This window comes from Schistocerca serialis, chromosome 8, assembly GCF_023864345.2.
Source record: "Schistocerca serialis cubense isolate TAMUIC-IGC-003099 chromosome 8, iqSchSeri2.2, whole genome shotgun sequence".
Lineage (NCBI taxonomy): Eukaryota > Metazoa > Arthropoda > Insecta > Orthoptera > Acrididae > Schistocerca > Schistocerca serialis.
Window position 1 is genome coordinate 18,164,580 of NC_064645.1, and position 20,673 is coordinate 18,185,252.

Genomic DNA, 20,673 nt, shown 5'->3' on the forward strand with positions numbered 1-20,673 from the left:
CACAGGAATGGTTCAAAGCATAGACTGTAAGAAGAGTCAAACTTCTTCTACTTATGTCAGCATTGTGCCTTTTGTATTTAATTCCTTTGCAATTTCTGTGCTTCATCGTCAATAAGAAGGTCAGCTGGATACAGTAAACCTGAAGTGAAGCATCGGAATCTTTAACTAGTGTCACAGGAATGGTTCAAAACATAGACAGTAAGAAGAGTTAGTCTTCTTGTACTTAAGTCGGCATTGTGCCTTTTGTATTCAATTCCGATGCAATTTTGTGTTTCATCGTCAATAAGATGGTCTGCTGGATACAGTAGACCTTAAGTGAAGCATCGGAATCTATAACTAGTGACACCGGAATGGTTTAAAACATAGACAGTAAGAAGAGCCAGTCTTCTTGTACTTGAATCGGCATTGTGCCTTTTGTATTTAATTCCGATGAAATTTCTGTGTTTGACCGTCAATGAGAAGGAGAGAGGAATACAGTTAACCTGAAGTGAAGCATCGGAATCTATAATTAGTGTCACAGGAATGGTTCAAAACATAGACAGAAAGAAGAGTCAGTCTTCTTGTACTTACGTCGGCATTGTGCCTTTTGTATTCAATTAAGATGCAATTTCTGTGTTTCATCGTCAATAAGGAGGTCAGAGGGATACAGTAAACCTGAAGTGAAGCATCGGAATCTAAAACTAGTGTCACAGTAATTGTTCAAAACATAGACAGTAGGAAAAGCCAGTCTTCTTGTACTTAAGTCGTAATTGTGCCTTTTGTATTTAATTCCGATGCAATTTCTGTATTTCATCGTCAATAAGAAGGTGAGAGGGATACAGTAAAACTGAAGTGAAGCATGGGAATCTATAACTTGTGTCACAGGAATGGTTCAAAGCATAGACTGTAAGAAGAGTCAAACTTCTTGTACTTATGTCAGCATTGTGCCTTTTGTATTTAATTCCTTTGCAATTTCTGTGCTTCATCGTCAATAAGAAGGTCAGCTGGATACAGTAAACCTGAAGTGAAGCATCGGAATCTATAACTAGTGTCACAGGAATGGTTCAAAACATAGACAGTAAGAAGAGTTAGTCTTCTTGTACTTGATTCGGCATTGTGCCATTTTTATTTAATTCCGATCAATTTTCTGTGTTTGATCATCAATAAGAAGGTCAGAGGGATACAGTTAACCTGAAGTGAAGTATCGGAATCTATAACTAGTGTCACGGGAATGGTTAAAACATAGACAGTAAGAAGAGTCAGTCTTCTTGTACTTAAGTCGGCATTGTGCCTTTTCTATTTAATTCCGATGCAACTTCTGTTTTTCATCGTCAATAAGAAGGTCAGAGGGATACAGTAAAATTGAAGTGAAGCATCGGAATCTATAACTAGTGTCACAGGTTTGGTTCAAAACATAGACAGTAAGAAGAACCAGTCATCTTGTAGTTGAGTCGGCATTGTGTCTTTTGTATTTAATTCCGATGCAATTTCTGTGTTTCATCGTCAATAAGAAGGTCAGAGGGATACAGTAAACCTGAAGTTAAGCATGGGAATCTATAACTAGTGTCACAGGTATGGTTCAAAACATAGACAGTAAGAAGAGTCAGTTTACTTGAACTTAAGTCGGCACTGTGCCTTTTGTATTTAATTCCGATGCAATTTCTGTGTTTCATCGTCAATAAGAAGATCAGAGGGATACAGTATACCTGAACTGAAGTATTGGAATCTATAACTAGCGTCACAGGAATGGTTCAAAACATAGACAGTAAGAAGAGCCAGTCTTCTTGTACTTGAGTCGGCATTGTGCCTTTTGTATTTTATTCAGATGCAATTTCTGTGTTTCATCGTCAATAAGAAGGTCAGAGGGATACAGTAGACCTGAAGTGAAGCATCGGAATCTATAAATAGTGTCACCGGAATGGTTCAAAGCATAGACAATAGAAAGAGGCAGTCTTCTTGTACTTCAGTCGGCATTGTGCCTTTTGTATTTAATTCCGATGCAATTTCTGTGTTTCATCGTCAATAAGAAGGTCAGAGGGATACAGTAAACCTGAAGTGAAGCATCGGAATCTATAACTAGTGTCACAGGAATGGTTCAATACATAAACAGTAAGATGAGTCAGTTTTCTTGTACTTAAGTCGGCATTGTACAATTTGTATTTAATTCCGATGAAATTTCTGTGTTTCATCGCAATAAGAAGGTCAGAGGGATACAGTAAACCTGAAGTGCAGCATCGAAATCTATAACTAGTGTCACAGGAATGGTTCAAATCATAGGCAGTAAGAAGAGTCAGTTTTCTTGTACTTAAGTTTGCATTGTGCCTTTTGTATTTAATTCCGATGCAATTTCTGTGCTTCATCGTCAATAAGAAATTTAGCTGGATACAGTAAACCTGAAGTGAAGCATCGCAATCTATAACTAGTGTCACAGGAATGGATCAAAATATAGACAGTAAGAAGAGTCAGTCTTCTTGTACTTGAGTTGGCATTGTGCTTTTTGTATTTAATTCCGATGAATTTTCTGTGTTTGATCGTCAATAAGAAGGTCAGAGGGATACAGTAAACCTGAAATGAAGCATCGGAATCTATAACTAGTGTCACAGGAAAGGTTCAAACCATAGACAGTAAGAAGAGTCAGTGTTCTTGTACTGAAGTCGGCATTGTGGGTTTTGTATTTACTAAAGATGCAATTTCTGTGTTTCATCGTCAATAAGAAGGTCAGAGGGATACAGTAAACCAGAGAAGAAGCATCGGAATCTATAACTAGTGTCACAGGAATGGTTCGAAGCACAGACAGTAAGAAGAGTCAGTCTTCTTGTACTTAAGTCGGCATTGTGCCATTTGTATATAATTCCGATGCAATTTCTGTGTTTCATCGTCAATAAGAAGGTCAGCTGGGTACAGTAACCCTGAAGAGAAGCATCGGAACCTATTACTAGTGTCACAGGATTGGTTCAAAACATAGGCAGTAAGAAGAGCCAGTCTTCTTGTACTTGAGTCGGCATTGTGCCTTTGTATTTAATTCCGATGAAATTTCTCTGTTTGATCGTCAATAAAAAGGTCAGAGGGATACAGTTAACCTGAAGTGAAGCATCGGAATCTATAACTAGTGTCACAGGAATGGTTCAAAACATAGACAGTAAGAATAGCCAGTCTTCTTGTACTTGATTTGGCATTGTGCCCTTTGTATTTAATTCCGATGAATTTTCTGTGTTTGATCGTCAATAAGAAGGTCAGAGGGTTACAATAAACCTGAAGTGAAGCATCAGAATCTATAACTAGTGTCACAGGAATGGTTCAAACCATAGACAATAAGAAGAGACAGTGTTCTTGTACTGAAGTCGGCATTGTGAATTTTGCATTTAATTAAGATGCAATTTCTGTGTTTCATCGTCAATAAGAAGCTCAGAAGGATACAGTAAACCTGAAGTGAAGCATCGGAATCTATAACTAGTGTCACTGGAATGGTTCAAAACATAGGCAGTAAGAAGAGCCAGTCCTCCTCTACTTGAGTCGGCATTGTGCCTTTTGTATTTAATTCCGATGAAATTTCTCTGTTTGATCGTCAATACAAAGGTCAGAGGGATACAGTTAACCTGAGGTGAAGCATGGGAATCTATAACTAGTGACACAGGAATGGTTCAAAACATAGACAGTAAGAAGAGTTAGTCTTCTTGTACTTAAGTCGGCATTGTGCCTTTTGTATTTAATTCCGATGCAATTTTTGTGCTTCATCGTCAATAAGAAGGTCAGATGGATACAGTTATCTTGAAGTGAAGCATCGGAATCTATAACTAGTGTCACAGGAATGGTTTAAAACATAGACAGTAAGAAGAGTTAATCTTCTTGTACTTGAGTCGGCATTGTGCCTTTTGTATTTAATTCCGATCAATTTTCAGTGTTTGATCGTCAATATGAAGGTCAGAGGGATACAGTTAACCTGAGTGAAGCATCGGAATCTTTAACTAGTGTCACGGGAATGGTTAAAACATAGACAGTAAGAAGAGTCAGTCTTCTTGTACTTAAGTCGGCATTGTGCCTTTTCTATATAATTCCGATGCAATTTCTGTGTTTCGTCGTCAATAAGAACGTCAGAGGGATACAGTAAAACTGAAGTGAAGCTTCGGAATCTATAACTAGTGTCACAGGTTGGGTTCAAAACATAGACAGTAAGAAGAACCAGTCTTCTTGTACTTGAGTCGGCATTGTGCCTTTTGTATTTAATTCCGATGCTATTTCTGTGTTTCATCGTCAATAAGAAGGTCAGCTGGGTACATTAAACCTGAAGAGAAGCATCGGAACCTATAACTAGTGTCACAGGATTGGTTCAAAACATAGGCAGTAAGAAGAGCCAGTCTTCTTGTACTTGAGTCGGCATTGTGCCTTTTGTATTTAATTCCGATGAAATTTCTCTGTTTGATCGTCAATAAAAAGGTCAGAGGGATACAGTTAACCTGAAGTGAAGCATCGGAATCTATAACTAGTGTCACAGGAATGGTTCAAAACATAGACAGTAAGAAGAGCCAGTCTTCTTGTACTTGAGTTGGCATTGTGCCCTTTGTATTTAATTCCGATGAATTTTCTGTGTTTGATTGTCAATAAGAAGGTCTGAGGGTTACAATAAACCTGAAGTGAAGCATCAGAATCTATAACTAGTGTCACAGGAATGGTTCAAACCATAGACAATAAGAAGAGTCAGTCTTCTTGTACTTAAGTCGGCATTGTGCCTTTTGTATTAGATTAAGATGCAATTTGTGTGTTTCATCGTCAATAAGGAGGTCAGAGGGATACAGTAAAACTGAAGTGAAGCATCGGAATCTATAACTTGTGTCACAGGAATGGTTCAAATCATACACTGTAAGAAGAGTCAATCTTCTTGTACTTAAGTCGGCATTGTGCCTTTTGTATTTAATTCCGATGCAATTTTTGTGCTTCATCGTCAATAAGAAGGTCAGATGGATACAGTTATCTTGAAGTGAAGCATCGGAATCTATAACTAGTGTCACAGGAATGGTTTAAAACATAGACAGTAAGAAGAGTTAGTCTTCTTGTACTTGAGTCGGCATTGTGCCTTTTGTATTTAATTCCGATCAATTTTCAGTGTTTGATCGTCAATATGAAGGTCAGAGGGATACAGTTAACCTGAGTGAAGCATCGGAATCTATAACTAGTGTCACGGGAATGGTTTAAAACATAGACAGTAAGAAGGGCCAGTCATCTTGTACTTGAATCGGCATTGTGCCTTTTGTATTTGATAAAGATGCAATTTCTGTGTTTCATCGTCAATAAGGAGGTCAGAGGGATACAGTAAACCTGAAGTGAAGCATCGGAATCTAAAACTAGTGTCACAGTAATTGTTCAAAACATAGACAGTAGGAAGAGCCAGTCTTCTTGTAGTTAAGTTGTAATTGTGCCTTTTGTATTTAATTCCGATGCATTTTCTGTGTTTCATCGTCAATAAGAAGGTGAGAGGGATGCAGTAAAACTGAAGTGAAGCATCGGAATCTATAACTTGTGTCACAGGAATGGTTCAAATCATAGACAGTAAGAAGAGTCAATCTTCTTGTCCTTAAGTCGGCATTGTGCCTTTTGTATTTAATTCCGATGTGATTTTTGTGCTTCATCGTCAATAAGAAGGTCAGATGGATACAGTAATCTTGAAGTGAAGCATCGGAATCTATATCTAGTGTTACAGGAATGGTTTAAAACATAGTCAGTAAGAAGAGTTAGCCTTCTTGTACTTGAGTAGGCATTGTGCCTTTTGTATTTAATTCCGATCAATTTTCTGTGTTTGATCGTCAATAAGAAGGTCAGAGGGATACAGTTAACCTGAAGTGAAGCATCGGAATCTATAACTAGTGTCACAGGTTGGGTTCAAAACATAGACAGTAAGAAGAACCAATCTTCTTGTGCTTGAGTCGGCATATTGCCTTTTGTATTTAATTCCGATGCTATTTCTGTGTTTCATCGTCAATAAGAAGGTCAGAGGGATACAGTAAACCTGAAGTGAAGCATCGGAAACTATAACTAGTGTCACAGGAATGGTTCAAAAAATAGACAGTCAGAAGAGTCAGTTTTCTTGTAGTTAAGTCTGCACTGTGCCTTCTAAATTTAATTCCGATGCAATTTCTGTGTTTCATCATCAATAAGAAGATCAGAGGGATACAGTACACCTGAAGTGATGTATCGGAATCTATAACTAGTGTCACAGGAACGGTTCAAAACATAGACAGTAAGAAGAGCCAGTCTTCTTGTACTTGAGTTGGCATTGTGCCCTTTGTATTTAATTCCGATGAATTTTCTGTGTTTGATCGTCAATAAGAAGGTCAGAGGGTTACAATAAACCTGAAGTGAAGCATCAGAATCTATAACTAGTGTCACAGGAATGGTTCAAACCATAGACGATAAGAAGAGACAGTGTTCTTGTACTGAAGTCGGCATTGTGAATTTTGTATTTAATTAAGATGCAATTTCTGTGTTTCATCGTCAATAAGAAGCTCAGAAGGATACAGTAAACCTGAAGTGAAGAATCGGAATCTATAACTAGTGTCACAGGAATGGTTCAAAACATAGGCAGTAAGAAGAGCCAGTCTTCTTGTACTTGAGTCGGCATTGTGCCTTTTGTATTTAATTCCGAAGAAATTTCTCTGTTTGATCGTCAATACAAAGGTCAGAGGGATACAGTTACAATGAAGTGAAGCATGGGAATTTATAACTAGTGACACAGGAATGGTTCAAAACATAGACAGTAAGAAGAGTTAGTCTTCTTGTACTTAAGTCGGCATTGTGCCTTTTGTATTTAATTCCGATGCAATTTCTGTGTTTCATCGTCAATAAGAAGGTTTGCTGGATACAGTAGACCTGAAGTGAAGCATCGGAATCTATAACTAGTGTCACGGGAATGGTTTAAAACTTAGACAGTAAGAAGGGCCTGTCATCTTGTACTTGAATCGGCATTGTGCCTTTTGTATTTAATTCCGATGAAATTTCTGTGTTTGATCGTCAATGAGAAGGTCAGAGGGATACAGTTAACCTGAAGTGAAGCATCGGAATCTATAACTAGTGTCACAGGAATGGTTCAAAACATAGACAGAAAGAAGAGTCAGTCTTCTTGTACTTAAGTCGGCATTGTGCCTTTTGTATTAGATTAAGATGCAATTTCTGGGTTTCATCGTCAATAAGGAGGTCAGAGGGATACAGTAAACCTGAAGTGAAGCATCGGAATCTAAAACTAGTGTCACAGTAATTGTTCATAACATAGACAGTAGGAAGAGCCAGTCTTCTTGTACTTAAGTCGTAATTGTGCCTTTTGTATTTAATTCCGATGCATTTTCTGTGTTTCATCGTCAATAAGAAGGTGAGAGGGATACAATAAAACTGAAGTGAAGCATCGGATTCTATAACTTGTGTCACAGGAATGGTTCAAAACATAGACAGTAAGAAGAGACAATCTTCTTGTACTTAAGTCGGCATTGTGCCTTTTGTATTTAATTCCGATGCAATTTCTGTGCTTCATCGTCAATAAGAAATTGAGCTGGATACAGTAAACCTGAAGTGAAGCATCGCAATCTATAACTACTTTCAAAGGAATGGTTCAAAACAGACAGTAAGAAGAGCCAGTCATCTTGTACTTGAGTCGGCATTGTGCCTTTTGTATATAATTCCGATGAATTTTCTGTGTTTGTTCGTCAATAAGACGGTCAGAGTGATACAGTAAACCTGAAGTGAAGCATCGGAATCTATAACTAGTGTCACAGGAAAGTTTCAAACCATAGACAGTATGAAGAGTCAGTGTTCTTGTACTGAAGTCGGCATTGTGAGCTTTGTATTTACTTAAGATGCAATTTCTGTGTTTCATCGTCAATAAGAAAGTCAGAGGGATACAGTAAAACTGAAGTGAAGCATCGGAAACTATAACTAGTGTCACAGGAATGGTTCAAAACATTGACGGTAAGAAGAGTGAGTTTTCTTGTACTTAAGTCGGCATTGTGCCTTTTGTATTTAATTCCGATGCATTTTCTGTGTTTCATCGTCAATAAGAAGGTCAGAGAGATACAATAAACCTGAAGTGAAGCATCAGAATCTATAACTAGTGTCACAGGAATGGTTCAAACCATAGACGATAAGAAGAGACAGTGTTCTTGTACTGAAGTCGGCATTGTGAATTTTGTATTTAATTAAGATGCAATTTCTGTGTTTCATCGTCAATAAGAAGCTCAGAAGGATACAGTAAACCTGAAGTGAAGAATCGGAATCTATAACTAGTGTCACAGGAATGGTTCAAAACATAGGCAGTAAGAAGAGCCAGTCTTCTTGTACTTGAGTCGGCATTGTGCCTTTTGTATTTAATTCCAAAGAAATATCTCTGTTTGATCGTCAATACAAAGGTCAGAGGGATACAGTTAAAATGAAGTGAAGCATGGGAATCTATAACTAGTGACACAGGAATGGTTCAAAACATAGACAGTAAGAAGAGTTAGTCTTCTTGTACTTAAGTCGGCATTGTGCCTTTTGTATTTAATTCCGATGCAATTTCTGTGTTTCATCGTCAATAAGAAGGTTTGCTGGATACAGTAGACCTGAAGTGAAGCATCGGAATCTATAACTAGTGTCACGGGAATGGTTTAAAACTTAGACAGTAAGAAGGGCCAGTCATCTTGTACTTAAGTCGGCATTGTGCCTTTTGTATTAGATTAAGATGCAATTTCTGGGTTTCATCGTCAATAAGGAGGTCAGAGGGATACAGTAAACCTGAAGTGAAGCATCGGAATCTAAAACTAGTGTCACAGTAATTGTTCATAACATAGACAGTAGGAAGAGCCAGTCTTCTTGTACTTAAGTCGTAATTGTGCCTTTTGTATTTAATTCCGATGCATTTTCTGTGTTTCATCGTCAATAAGAAGGTGAGAGGGATACAATAAAACTGAAGTGAAGCATCGGATTCTATAACTTGTGTCACAGGAATGGTACAAAACATAGACAGTAAGAAGAGACAATCTTCTTGTACTTAAGTCGGCATTGTGCCTTTTGTATTTAATTCCGATGCAATTTCTGTGCTTCATCGTCAATAAGAAATTGAGCTGGATACAGTAAACCTGAAGTGAAGCATCGCAATCTATAACTACTTTCAAAGGAATGGTTCAAAACAGACAGTAAGAAGAGCCAGTCATCTTGTACTTGAGTCGGCATTGTGCCTTTGGAATATAATTCCGATGAATTTTCTGTGTTTGTTCGTCAATAAGACGGTCAGAGTGATACAGTAAACCTGAAGTGAAGCATCGGAATCTATAACTAGTGTCACAGGAACGTTTCAAACCATAGACAGTAAGAAGAGTCAGTGTTCTTGTACTGAAGTCGGCATTGTGAGCTTTGTATTTACTTAAGATGCAATTTCTGTGTTTCATCGTCAATAAGAAAGTCAGAGGGATACAGTAAAACTGAAGTGAAGCATCGGAAACTATAACTAGTGTCACAGGAATGGTTCAAAACATTGACGGTAAGAAGAGTGAGTTTTCTTGTACTTAAGTCGGCATTGTGCCTTTTGTATTTAATTCCGATGCATTTTCTGTGTTTCATCGTCAATTAGAAGGTCAGAGAGATACATTAAACCTGAAGTGAAGCAGCGGAATCTATAACTAGTGTCACAGGAATGGTTCAATACATAGACAGTAAGAAGAGTTAGTTTTCTTGTACTTAAGTCGGCATTGTGACTTATGTATTTAATTCCGATGCAATTTCTGTGTTTCTTCGTCAATAAGAAGGTCAGCTGGATACAGTAAACCTGAAGTGAAGCATCGGAATATATAACTAGTGTCACAGGAATGGTTCAAAACATGGACAGTAAGAAGATACAGTCTTCTTGTACTTAAGTCGACATTGTGCCTTTTGTATTTAATTCCGATGCAATTTCTGTGCTTCATCGTCAATAAGAAGGTCAGCTGGATACAGTAAACCTGAAGTGAAGCATCGGAATCTATAACTAGTGTCACAGGAATGGTGCAAAACATAGACAGTAAGAAGAGCCAGTCTTTTTGTACTTGAGTTGGCATTGTGCCCTTTGTATTTTATCCCGATGAATTTTCTGTGTTTGATCGTCAATAAGAAGGTCAGAGAGTTACAGTAAACCTGAAGTGAAGCATGGGAATCTATAACTAGTTTCATAGGAATGGTTCAAACCATAGACAATAAGAAGAGACAGTGTTCGTGTACTGCAGTCGGCATTGTGGATTTTGTATTTAATTAAGATGCAATTTCTGTGTTTCATCGTCAATAAGAAGCTCAGAAGGATACAGTAAACCTGAAGTGAAGAATCGGAATCTATAACTAGTGTCACAGGAATGGTTCAAAACATAGGTAGTAAGAAGAGCCAGTCTACTTGAACTTGAGTCGGAATTGTGCCTTTTGTATTTAATTCCGATGACATTTCTCTGTTTGATCGTCAATACAAAGGTTAGAGGGATACAGTTAACCTGAAGTGAAGCATCGGAATCTATAACTAGTGACACAGGAATGGTTCAAAACATAGACAGTAAGAAGAGTTAGTCTTCTTGTACTTGAATCGGCATTGTGCCTTTTGTATTTAATTCCGATGAAATTTCTGTGTTTGATCGTCGATGAGAAGGTCAGAGGGATACAGTTAACCTGAATTGAAGCATCGGAATCTATAACTAGTGTCACAGGAATGGTTCAAAACATAGACAGAAAGAAGAGTCAGTCTTCTTGTACTTAAGTCGGCATTGTGCCTTTTGTATTCAATTAAGATTCAATTTCTGTGTTTCATCGTCAATAAGGAGGTCAGAGGGATACAGTAAACCTGAAGTGAAGCATCGGAATCTAAAAGTAGTGTCACAGTAATTGTTCAAAACATAGACAGTAGGAAGAACCAGTCTTCTTGTACTTAACTCGTAATTGTGCCTTTTGTATTTAATTCCGATGCAATTTCTGTGTATCATCGTCAATAAGAAGGTGAGAGGGATACACTAAAACTGATGTGAAGCATCGGAATCTATAACTTGTGTCACAGGAATGGTTCAAAACATAGACAGTAAGAAGAGTCAAATTTCTTGTACTTAGGTCGGCATTGTGCCTTTTGTATTTAATTCCGATGCAATTTCTGTGCTTCATCGTCAATAAGAAATTGAGCTGGATACAGTAAACCTGAAGTGAAGCATCGCAATCTGTAACTAGTGTCACGGGAATGGTTCAAAGCATAGACAGTAAGAAGAGCCAGTCTTCTTGTACTTGAGTCGGGATTGTGCCTTTTGTATTTAATTCCGATGAATTTTCTGTGTTTGATCGTCAGTAAGAAGGCAGAGGGATACAGTAAACCTGAAGTGAAGCATCGGAATCAATAACTAGTGTCACAGGAATGGTTCAAAACATAGGCAGTAAGAAGAGCCAGTCTTCTTGTACTTGAGTCGGCATTGTGCCTTTTGTATTTAATTCCGATGCAATTTCTGTGTTTCATCGTCAATAAGAAGGTCAGAGGGATACAGTATACCTGAAGTGAAGCATCGGAATCTATCACTAGTGTCACAGGAATGGGTCAAAACATAGACACTAAGAAGAGTAAGTCTTCTTGTACTTAAGTCGGCATTGTGCCTTTTGTATTTAATTCCGATGCAATTTCTGTGTTTCATCGTCAATAAGAAGGTCAGAGGGATACAGTAAACCTGAAGTGAAGCATCGGAATCTATAACTAGTGTCACAGGAATGGTTCAAAACATAGACAGTAAGAAGAGTCTGTTTTCCTGTACTTAAGTCGGCACTGTGCCTTTTGTATTTAATTCCGATGCAATTTCTGTGTTTCATCGTCAATAAGAAGATCAAAGGGATACAGTACATCTGAAGTGAAGTATCGGAATCTATAACTAGTGCCACAGGAATGGTTCAAAACATAGACAGTAAGAAGAGCCAGTCTTCTTGTACTTGAGTCGGCATTGTACCTTTTGTATTTTATTCCGATGCAATTTCTGTATTTCATCGTCAACAAGAAGGTCAGAGGGGTACAGTAGACCGGAAGTGAAGCATCGGAATCTATAACTAGTGTCACCGGAATGGTTCAAAACATAGACAATAGAAAGAGTCAGTCTTCTTGTACTTCAGTCGGCATTGTGCCTTAGTCAGTTTTCTTGTACTTAAGTCGGCATTGTGAATTTTGTATTTAATTCCGATGAAATTTCTGTGTTTCATCGCAATAAGAAGGTCAGAGGGATACAGTAAACCTGAAGTGCAGCATCGAAATCTGTAACTAGTGTCACAGGAATGGTTCAAATCATAGGCAGTAAGAGGAGTCAGTTTTCTTGTACTTAAGTTGGCATTGTGCCTTTTGTATTTAATTCCGATGCAATTTCTGTGCTTCGTCGTCAATAAGAAATTGAGCTGGATACAGTAAACCTGAAGTGAAGCATCGCAATCTATAAATAGTGTCACAGGAATGGTTCAAAACATAGACAGTAAGAAGAGCCAGTCTTCTTGTACTTGAGTAGGCATTGTGCCTTTTGTATTTAATTCCGATGAATTTTCTGTGTTTGATCGTCAGTATGAAGGTAGAAGGATACAGTAAACCTGAAGTGAAGCATCGGAATCTATAACTAGTGTCACAGGAATGGTTCAAAACATAGGCAGTAAGAAGAGCCAGTCTTCTTGTACATGAGTCGGCATTGTGCCTTTTGTATTTAATTCCGATGCAATTTCTGTGTTTCATCCTCAATAAGAAGGTCAGAGGGATACAGTTAACCTGAAGTGAAGCATCGGAATCTATCACTAGTGTCACAGGAATGGTTCAAAACATAGACACTAAGAAGAGTAAGTCTTCTTGTTCTTAAGTCGGCATTGTGCCTTTTGTATTTAATTCCGATGCAATTTCCGTGTTTCATCGTCAATAAGAAGGTCAGAGGGATACAGTAAACCTGAAGTGAAGCATCGGACTCTATAACTAGTGTCACAGGAATGGTGAAAAACATAGACAGTAAGAAGAGTCAGTCTTCTTGTACTTAAGTCGATATTGTGCCTTTTGTATTTAATTACGATGCAATTTCTGTGCTTCATCGTCAATAAGAAATTCAGCTGGATACAGTAAACCTGAAGTGAAGCATCGCAATCTATAACTAGTGTCACAGGAATGGTTCAAAACATAGACAGTAAGAAGAGCCAGTCTTCTTGTACTTGAGACGGCTTTGTGCCTTTTGTATATAATTCCGATGCATTTTCTGTGTTTGATCGTCAATAAGAAGGTCAGAGGGATACAGTAAACCTGAAGTGAAGCATCGGAATCTATAACTAGTGTCACAGGAATGGTTCAAACCATAGACAGTAAGAAGAGTCAGTGTTCTTGTACTGAAGTCGGCATTGTACCTTTTGTATTTACTTAAGATGCAATTTCTTGTTTCATCGTCAATAAGAAGGTCAGAGGGATACAGTAAACCATAAGTGAAGCATCGGAATCTATAAGTAGTGTCGCAGGAATGGTTCAAAACATAGACAGTAAGAAGAGTCAGTCTTCTTGTACTTATGTCGGCATTGTGCCATTTGTATATAATTCCGATGCAATTTCTGTGCTTCATCTTCAATAAGAAGGTCAGCTGGGTACAGTTAACCTGGAGTGAAGCATCGGAATCTATAACTAGTGTCACATGAATGGTTCTAATCATAGACAGTAAGAAGAGTTAGTCATCTTGTACTTAAGTCGGCATTGTGCCTTTTGTATTTAATTCCGATGCAATTTCTGTGTTTCATCGTCAATATGGAGGTCAGAGGATTACAGTAAACCTGAAGTGAAGCATCGGAATCTAAAACTAGTGTCACAGGAATGGTTCAAAACATAAACAGTAAGAAGAGCCAGTCTTCTTGTACTTAAGTCGGCATTGTGCATTTTGTATTTAATTCCGATGCAATTTCTGTGTTTCATCGTCAATAAGAAGGTCACAGGGATACAGTAAAATAGAAGTGAAGCTTCGGAATCTATAACTAGTGTCACAGGAATGATTCAAAGCATAGACAGTAAGAGGACTCAGTCTTCTTGTACATAAATCGGCATTGTACCTTTTGTATTTAATTCCGATGCAATTTCTGTGCTTCATCGTCAATAAGAAATTCAGCTGGATACAGTTAACCTGAAGTGAAGCATCGCAATCTGTAACTAGTGTCACAGGAATTTTTAAAAGCATAGACAGTAAGAAGAGCCAGTCTTCATGTACTTGAGTCGGCATTGTGCCTTTTGTATTCAATTCCGATGAATTTTCTGTGTTTGATAGTCAATAAGAAGGTCAGAGGGATACAGTAAACCTGGAGTGAAGCATCGGAATATATAACTTGTGTCACAGGAATGGGTCAAAACATAGACAGTTAGAAGAGTCAGTGTTCTTGTACTGAAGTCGGCATTGTGCCTTTTGTATTTACTTAAGATGCAATTTCTGTGTTTCATCGTCAATAAGAAGGTCAGAGGGATACAGTTAACCTGAAGTGAAGCATCAGAATCTATAACTAGTGTCACAGGAATGGTTCAAAACATAGACAGTAAGAAGAGTTAGTCTTCTTGTACTTAAGTCGGCACTATGCCTTTTGTATTTAATTCCGATGCAATTTCTGTGTTTCATCGTCAATATGGAGGTCAGAGGGATACAGTAAACCTGAAGTGAAGCATCGGAATCTATAACTAGTGTCACAGGAATGATTCAAAGCGTAGACAGTAAGAAGAGTCAGTCTTCCCGTACTTGAGTCGGCATTGTGCCCTTTGTATTTAATTCCGATGCAATTTCTACGTTTCATTGTCAATAAGACAGTCAGAGGGATACATTAAACCTAAAGTGAAGCATCGGAAACTATAACTAGTGTCACAGGAATGGTTCAAATCATACACAGTAAGAAGAGTTAGTTTTCTTGTACTTAAGTCGGCATTGTGACTTATGTATTTAATTCCGATGCAATTTCTGTGTTTCATCGTCAATAAGAAGGTCAGCTGGATACAGTAAAAGTGAAGTGAAGCATCGGAATATATAACTAGTGTCACAGGAATGGTTCAAAACATAGACAGTAAGAAGATTCAGTCTTCTTGAACTTAAGTCGGCATTGTGAATTTTGTATTTAATTCCAATGCACTCTCTGTGCTTCATCGTCAATAAGAAGATCAGCTGGATACAGTAAACCTGAAGTGAAGCATCGGAATCTATAACTAGTGTCACAGGAATGGTGCAAAACATAGACAGTAAGAAGTGCCAGTCTTGTTGTACTGGAGTTGGCATTGTGCCCTTTTTATTTAATTCGGATTCAATTTCTGTGTTTCATCGTCAGTACGACGTTCAGAGGGATACAGTAAACCTGAAGTGAAGCATCGGAATCCATAACTAGAGTCACAGGAATGGTTCAAAACATATACAGTAAGAAGAGCCAGTCTTCTTGTACTTAAGTCGGCATTGTGACTTTTGTATTTAATTCCGATGCAATTTCTGTGTTTCATCGTCATTTAGAAGGTCAGAGGGAAACAGTAAAACTGAAGTGAAGCATCAGAATCTATAACTAGTGTCACAGGCATGGTTGTAGACATAGACAGTAAGAAGATTCAGTCTTCTTGTACTTAAGTCGGCAATGTGCCTTTTGTATTTCCTATGCAATATCTGTGTTTCATCGTCAATAAGAAGGTAAGCTGGATACAGTAAACCTGAAGTGAAGCATCGGAATCTGTAACTAGTGTCAGAGGAATGGTTCACATCATAGATGTTAAGAAGTGTCTTTTTTCTTGTACTTAAGTCGGCATGGTGCCTTTTGTATTTAATTCCGATGCAATTTCTGTGTTTCATCGTCAATAAGAAGGTCCATGGGATTCAGTTAACATATAGTGAAGCATCGGAATCTAATACTGGTCTCACAGGAAATGTTCAAAACATAGTCAGTAAGAAGAGTCCGTCTTCTTGGACTTAAGTCGGCATTGTGCCTTTTCTATATAATTCCGATTCAATTTCTGTGTTTCGTCGTCAATAAGAAGGTCTAAGGGATACAGTAAACCTGAAGTTAAGCATCAAAATCTAAAACCGGTCTCACAGGAAAGATTCAAAGCATAGACAGTAAGAAGAGCCAGTTTTCTTGTACTTGAGTCGGCATTGTGCCTTTTCTATTTAATTAAGATGCAATTTCTGTGTTTCATCGTCAATAAGAAGGTCAGAGGGATACAGTAACCCTGAAGTGAAGCAACGGAATCTATAACTAGTATAACAGGAATGGTTCAAAATATAGACAGTAAGAAGAGACAGTCTTCTTCTACTTAAGTCGGCATTGTGCCTTTTGTATTTAATTAAGATGCAATTTCTGTGTTTCATCGTCAATAAGAAGGTCAAAGTAATACAGTAAACCTGAAGTGAAGCATCGGAATATATAACTAGTGTCACAGAAATGGTTCAAGGCATAGACAGTAAGAAGAGCCAGTCTTCTTGTACTTGAGTCAGCATTGTGCCTTTTGTATTTAATTCTGATGCTATTTCTGTGTTTCATCGTCAATAAGAAGGTCAGAGGGATTCAGTAAACCAGAAGTGGAGCATCGGAATCTGTAACTAGTGTCACAGGAATTGTTCAAAACATAGACAGTAAGAAGAGTCAGTCTTCTTGTACTTAAGGCGGCATTGTGCCTTTTGAATTTAATTCCGATGCAATTTACGTGATTCATCGTCAATAAGAAGGTCAGGGGGATACAGTAAACCTGAAGTGAAGCACCGGAATCTATAACTTATGTCACAGGAATGGTTCAAAACATAGACAGTAAGAAGAATCACTTTTCTTGTATTTAAGTCGGCATTGTGCCTTTTCTATTTAATTCCGATGCAATTTCTGTGTTTCGGCGTCAATAAGAAGGTCCAAGGGATACAGTAAACATGAAGTGAAGCATCGGAATCTAAATCCGAACTCACAGGAAAGGTTCAAAGCATAGACAGCAAGATGAGGCAGTCTTCTTTTACTTGAGTCGGCATTGTGTCTTTTGTATTTAATTCCGAAGCAATTTCTGTGTTTCATCGTCAGTACTACGGTCAGAGGGATACAGTAAACCTGAAGTGAAGCATCGGAATCTATAACTAGTGTCAATGGAGTGGTTCAAAACATAGACAGTAAGAAGAGTCAGTCTTCTTGTACTGAAGTCGGCATTGTGCCTTTTGTATATATTTCTGATGCAATTTCTGTGTTTCATCTTCAATAAGAAGATCCGAGGGATACAGTAAACCTGAAGTGAAGCATCGAAATCTATAACTAGGGTCACAGGAATGGTTCAAAACATAGACAGTAAGAAGAGTCAGTTTTCTTGTTCTTAAGTCGGCATTGTGCCTTTTGTATTTCATTCCGATGGGATTTCTGTGTTTCAACGTCAATACGAAGGTCAGAGGATACAGTAAACCTGAAGTGAAGCATCGGAATCTATAACTAGTGTTATAGGAATGGTTCAAAACATAGACAGTAAGTAGGGTCAGTCTTCTTGTACTTAAGTCGGCATTGTGCCTTTTGTATTTAATTCCGATGCAATTTCTGTGTTTCTTCGTCAATAAGAAGGTCAGAGGGATACAGTAAACCGGAAGTGAAGCATCAGAAACTATAAATAGTGTCACAGAAATGGTTCAAAACATAGACAGTAAGAAGAGCCAGTCTTCTAGTATTTCAGTCGGCATTGGGCCTTTTGTATATAATTCCGATGCAATTTCTGTGTTTCATCGTCAATAAGAACGTCATAGGGATACAGTAATCCCTGAAGTGAAGCATCTGAATCTATAACGTGTGTCACATAAATGGTTCTAAACATAGACAGTAAGAAGAGTCAGTTTTCTTGTACTTAAGTCGGCATTGTGCCATTGGTATGTAATTCCGATGCAATATCTGTGTTTCGGCGTCAATAAGAAGGTCCAATGGATACAGTAAACTTGAAGTGAAGCATCGGAATCTAAAACCGGTCTCACAGGACAGGTTCAAAACATAGACAGTAAGAAGAGCCAGTCTTCTTGTACTTGAGTCGGCATTGTGCCTTTTGTATTTCATTCCGATGCTATTTCTGTGTTTCATCGTCAATAAGAATGTCAGCTGGACACAGTAAACCTGAAGTGAAGCATCGGAATCTATAACTAGTGTCACAGGAATGGTACAAAACATAGACAGGAAGTATAGCCAGTCTTCTTGTACTTGAGTCGGCATTGTGCCTTTTGTATATAATTCCGATGCAATTTCTGTGTTTCATCGTCAATAAGAAGCTCAGAGGGATACAGTAAACCTGAAGTGAAGCATCGAAATCTATAACTAATGTCACAGGAATGGTTCAAAACATAGACAGTAAGAAGAGTCAGTTTTCTTGTACTTGGGTCGGCATCGTGAATTTTGTACTTAATTCCGATGCAATTTCTGTGTTTCATCGTAAATAAGGTCAGAAGGATACAGTAAACCTGAAGTGATGCATCGCAATCTATAACTAGTGTCACAGGAATGGTTCAAAACATAGACAGTAAGAAGAGTCAGTCTTTTTGTACTTAAGTCGGCATTGTGCCTTTTGTAGTTAATTCCGATGCAATTTCTGTGTTTCATCGTCAATACGAAGGTCAGAGGGATACAGTAAACCTGAAGTGAAGCATCGGAATCTATAACTAGTGTCACAGGAATGGTTCAAAACATAGACAGTAAGAAGAGCCAGTCCTCTTGTACTTGAGTCGGCATTGTGCCTTTTGCATTTAATTCCGATGCAATTTCTGTTTTTCATCGTCAATACGACGGTCAGAGGGATACAGTAAATCTGAAGTGAAGCTTCGGAATCTATAACTAGTGTCACAGGAATGGTTCAAAACATAGATATTAAGAGGAGTCTGTTTTCTTGTACTTAAGTCGGCATTGTGCATTTTCTCTTTAATTCCGATGCAATTTCTGTCTTTCGTCGTCAATAAGAAGGTCCAAGGGATACAGTCAACCTGAAGTGAAGCATCGGAATCTAAAACCGGTATCACAGGAAAGGTTCAAAGCATAGACAGTAAGAAGAGCCAGTCTTCTTGTACTTGAGTCGGCATTGTGCCTTTTGTATTTAATTCGGATGCAATTTCTGTGTTTCATCTTACGACTGTCAGAGGGATACAGTAAACCTGAAGTCAAGCATCGGAATCTATAACTAGTGTCACAGGAATGGTTCAAAACATAGACAGTAAGATGATTCAGTCTTCTTGTAATTAAGTCGGCATTGTGCCTTTTGTAGTTAATTCCGATGCAATTTCTGTGTTTCATCGTCAATACGAAGGTCAGAGGGATACAGTAAACCTGAAGTGAAGCATCGGAATCTATAACTAGTGTCACAGGAATGGTTCAAAACATAGACAGTAACAAGAGCCAGTCCTCTTGTACTTGAGTCGGCATTGTGCCTTTTGTATTTAATTCCGATGCAATTTCTGTGTTTCATCGTCAATACGAAGGTCAGAGGGATACAGTAAACCTGAAGTGAAGCATCGGAATCTATAACTAGTGTCACAGGAATGGTTCAAAACATAGATGTTAAGAAGAGTCTTTTTTCTTGTACTTGAATCGGCATTGTGCCTTTTCTATTTAATTCCGAAGCAATTTCTGTGTTTCGTCGTCAATAAGAAGGTCCAAGGGATACAGTAAACCTGAGGTGAAGCATCGGAATGTAAAACCGGTGTCACAGGAAAGGTTCATAACATAGACAGTAAGAAGAGCCAGACTTCTTGTACCATAGCCGGCTTTGTGCCTTTTGTATTTAATTTCGATGCAATTTCTATGTTTCATCGTCAATAAGAAGGTCAGCTGGATACACTAAACCTGAAGTGAAGTAACGGAATCCATAACTAGTGTCACAGGAATGGTTCAAACATACAAAGGAAAAAGAGTCAGTTATTTGGACTGAAGTCGGCATTGTGCATTTTCTATTTAATTCCGATGCAATTTCTGCGTTCGTCGTCAATAAGAAGGTCCAAGGGATACAGTAAAACTGAAGTGAAGCATCGGAATATATAACTAGTGTCACAGGAATGGTTCAAAACATAGACAGTAGGAAGAGTCAGTTTTCTTGTATTTAAGTCGGCATTGTGCCTTTTGTATTTGATTCCGATGCAATTTCTGTGTTTCATCGTCAATAAGAAGGTCCTAGGGATACAGTAAACCTGAAGTGAGGCATCGGAATCTATAACTAGTGTCACAGGAATGGTTAAAAGCGTTGGCAGTAGGTAGAGTCCGTCTTCTTGTACTTAAGTCGGCATTGTGCCTTTTCTATTTAATTCCGATGCAATTTCTGTGTTTCATCGTCAATAAGACGGTCAGAGGGATACAGAAAACCTGAAGTGAAGCATCGGAATCTAACACTAGTGTCACAGGAGTGGTTCAAAACATAAACGGTAAGAAGAGTCAATCTTCTTGTACTTGAGTCGGCCTTGTGCCTTTTGTATTTAATTCCGATGCAATATCTGTGTTTCATCGTCAATTAGAAGGTCAGCTGGAAACAGTAAACCTGAAGAGAAGCATCGGAATCCATAACTAGTGTCACAGGAATGGTTCAAAACATAGACTGGAAAAAGAGTCAGTTATCTTGTACTGAAGTCGACGTTGTGCATTTTCTATTTAATTCCGATGCAATTTCTGCGTTCGTCGCCAATAAGAAGGTCCAAGGGATACAGTAAACCTGAAGTGAAGCATCGGAATCTAAAACCGGTGTCACAGGAAAGGTTCGAAACATAGACA